The sequence below is a fragment of the Prinia subflava genome, chromosome 23 (genome assembly GCF_021018805.1).
Source record: "Prinia subflava isolate CZ2003 ecotype Zambia chromosome 23, Cam_Psub_1.2, whole genome shotgun sequence".
NCBI lineage: Eukaryota > Metazoa > Chordata > Aves > Passeriformes > Cisticolidae > Prinia > Prinia subflava.
The window spans coordinates 1,364,355-1,367,949 of NC_086269.1; positions in this window are offsets into that span (position 1 = coordinate 1,364,355).

Below are 3,595 nucleotides of genomic sequence, written 5' to 3' on the forward strand. Positions count from 1 at the left end.
AGGGAAATGTCATAAATGACATGAAAAGAACTGCCTGAGGATTGGTGAGCAGAGCAGGAAAAGGGGTGAGTTTACTCACAAAATTCAATTTTATACATTTCCTATGGTGCCTGTGGATTGGAGGATGGAATTCCACCTCTCAAACCACACTGGTCAAGCCAACTGTCGATCAACTTTCTCCCCCTACCTAAAAATATTAAACAATGAAGGACAGTGAGCAAAACACGGCCATTTTTTATAGCATAAAGTGTAATAAAGTAAAAATTCTGACTCCAATATGATGAACAATAGAGAAGGCTTAGAAAAGTCATCAAAACCAGAGCAGCAGTGGAACAGCAGCCAGCTGAGGGCTCCTCCTTGCACAACTCGCCCTCCTCCTGCCCTCCCTCAGCAGGCACAGCACGTTCTGTCCTCCTGGGGCTGCCCAGAGTTGACCAACACCGTGGGAGCTCAGCAAACCACGGAGGAAGGGGCTTCACCCCCATCCTTGCACGAGCAGACACTTCTTGTGCTGACAGACGAGAGCAGAGATCTCTGTGATTCATCCCTCCCCAATGATCGGCCTGGAGCAGAGCCAGATTTTGATCAAAATCACCTCAAAAGCAAGAAATATATATATCTCTATATTTTTTTCCCTTAGCAAGAAGCTTGCTGCTAAAAATAAAGCAGGTGGCGTGAGGAGAGAGGGGTTATTTTTCTACTAACTACTAAAAATTTCAAATGTTGCAGTGAATCTTTCACAAATTCCTTTGGAGTCAGCAGGTCGGGGGTGCCCCCAGGTTTCCACGCTCTGCTCCCACTGCAGCTGACTCCCGCAAATAATTGTGGCCATCACCTCCCACAGGTCCCAGACCAGCACCTCATCCATGATTTTACATCCTGCCTGCCCTTGGATTGTGTCTCCCAAAGGTGATGGAACCACAGAACCCCAGAACGACTCTTGAATCTCTGCCATGATGTGAATCCACCTCATCTTCCCCAAACAAAACTGGATTCCTTCCTTTCCCATCCTTACCTGATCCCAGAGGGCGCAGAGCCCCCAGAATTCCAGCACCTCTCCAGCCGATTTATTCACAGCACCTTTTGAGCAGATCTGTCCCAAAATTCGGGTTTCAAATCTAAAAGCAACGAAATACGGCCCCGTGTGAGTAAACCCGTTCTCACCCGCCACCCACACTGCCCCAGCGATTCCTTTTAGTATCAACAGCTTCACAGAAAACAGCCCCGGGTTTCATCCACCCAGGCACTGAAAGCTGTGACAGAAAGAGAGAGCCCGGGCACCACAGCGAGGGCAGAACCCTCCAGAAGGACTGGGGACCGAGGGAAAGTGGATGGGTGGCACCAGGGCACGCTGCCTTCTCCAGGGGTTGGATGCTCAGGACAGCCTGGGAAGCTTCAGGACCACCCTGGGAGAGGGGCTGGCATCAGTGACAGTGCCCAGGAGAGGGGAATGAGGGGGGAACCAACCCCTGCCTGGGGAGGTGGTGGAGTCACCACCCCTGGATGTGTTTAAGGAAAGGCTGGAGGTGGCACTCAGGGTTTAGTTGAGGTCAGGGTTGGGTTGGACTCGATGATCCCGGAGGTCTCTTCCAACCTGGTGGTTCTGTGATTGTGTGACCCCTGCTCTTCCCTCCCCAAACACACAGAAAACATTTCAAGCCACAGATCCTCCCGCGGGAGGAGTTGAGATTTGTGTCAGTGAGCACCGGAATTTCCAGAGCGGGATCTCGGTGACAAAAGAAACCTCGGGGCGGGCTCGTCACCAGGATTACGTTTGTTTGTTTAGAGAATCTTTTGGTTTTTTCCAAAACGTTGAAAACCTGCGCAAGCCCGAGAGACCTTGGGGGATGGAAAATCCTGCCCGTGCTTCACACCTCAGCCCGTGCCGCACACCTCAGCCCGTGCCTCACACCTCAGCCGCGTTTCCTCCCTCTCCTGAGGACAGCAGGCTGGAGCAGCAGCCCGGGCAGTGCCAGGGATGCCCCCGGGGCAGTGCCAGGGATGCCCCCGGGGCAGTGCCAGGGATGCCCCCGGGGCAGTGCCAGGGATGTCCCCGGGGCACTGCCAGGGATGTCCCCAGGCAGTGCCAGGGGTGCCCCCGGGGCAGTGCCAGGGATGAGCTCCCTGCTGTGGAGGCTGCTCCCGGCTCGGGCTGCCAGGGGAGGCTGCAGGAGCTTCTCTGGCTCTTCCCAGCTCCCATCTCGCAGCATCTTTGGGGGTTTTGACCTCCTGCAGCCCCTCTGCTGCTGAGGAACAGTCACAGGCTGCTTTGGGTGGGGAGGACCTTAAAGACACCCAGTGCCACCCCTGCCATGGCAGGGACACCTCCCACTGTCCCAGGCTGCTCCAGCCCTGTCCAGCCTGGCCTGGGCACTGCCAGGGATCCAGGGCACCCTGTGCCAGGGCCTGCCCACCCTCCCAGGGAAGGATTTATCCCAAAATCCCATCTAAAGCTGCTCCTTTCCAGTCTGAGCTAAGCAAAGCAGGGACGCACAGCAGAGCCCGGGGAGGCAGTGGGAGGTGAGGAGGATGAGGAAGGCACGGGGGGACCTCTCTGCTTCCTCCTCTCCGGTGACAGCGGGGACAGGGCACAGCCCTGGGAGTGACAGAGGGGACCAGGCACAGCCCCGGGGGTGACAGCAGGGACCGGGCACAGCCCTGGAGGTGACAGCAGGGACCAGGCACAGCCCTGGGAGTGACTGAGGGGACCAGGCACAGCCCCAGCACTGGGTGGGCAGTGTCTGTCCCTGCCAGCACTCGGCACCCATGGCCACGTGTCCCACGGGCACAGCATCGTCACGGCATCCCACATCATCATTACAGCACCCCACAGCATCATTCCAGCATCCCACAGCACCCCACACCACCCCACACCACCCTACAGCATCCCACATCATCATTACAGCACCCCACACTGCCCCACATCACCCCACACTGCCTCACACCACCCCACACTGCCTCACACCACCCTACAGCATCCCACATCAACCCACACCATCATCACATCACCCCACACTGTCCCACACCATCATCACACCACCCCATATCACCATTACATCACCCCACACCACCCCACATCACCCCACACCATAACCTCACACCGTCCCACAGCATCCCACAGCATCCCACACCATCATCACCCCACACCATAACCTCACACCATCCCACATCACCTCACATCACCCCACACCGTCCCACAGCACCGTACAGCATCTCACAGCATCACATCACCCCACACTGCCCCACACCATCATCACAGCACCCCACATCACCCTACACCATAACCCCACACCATCCCACACCATCCCACAGCATCCCACATCACCTCACAACACCCCACACTGTCCCACACCACCCTACAGCATCATCACACCACCCAACAGCATCCCACATCACCCCACATCACCCCACACCATCCCACAGCGCGATGTCCCTGTGCAGCTGTCCCCAACCAAAGGGATGTTATGTCCCCCGAGCACACCCTGGGGAGCTCGGCCCTTCTGGTGGAAAAAAGAGCAATTTTAGGGCACGGGGAGAGCAGCTGGAGTGGTGGGGGAGGTTCTTCACAGCCACACAAGCAACAGGAGAGACTGGG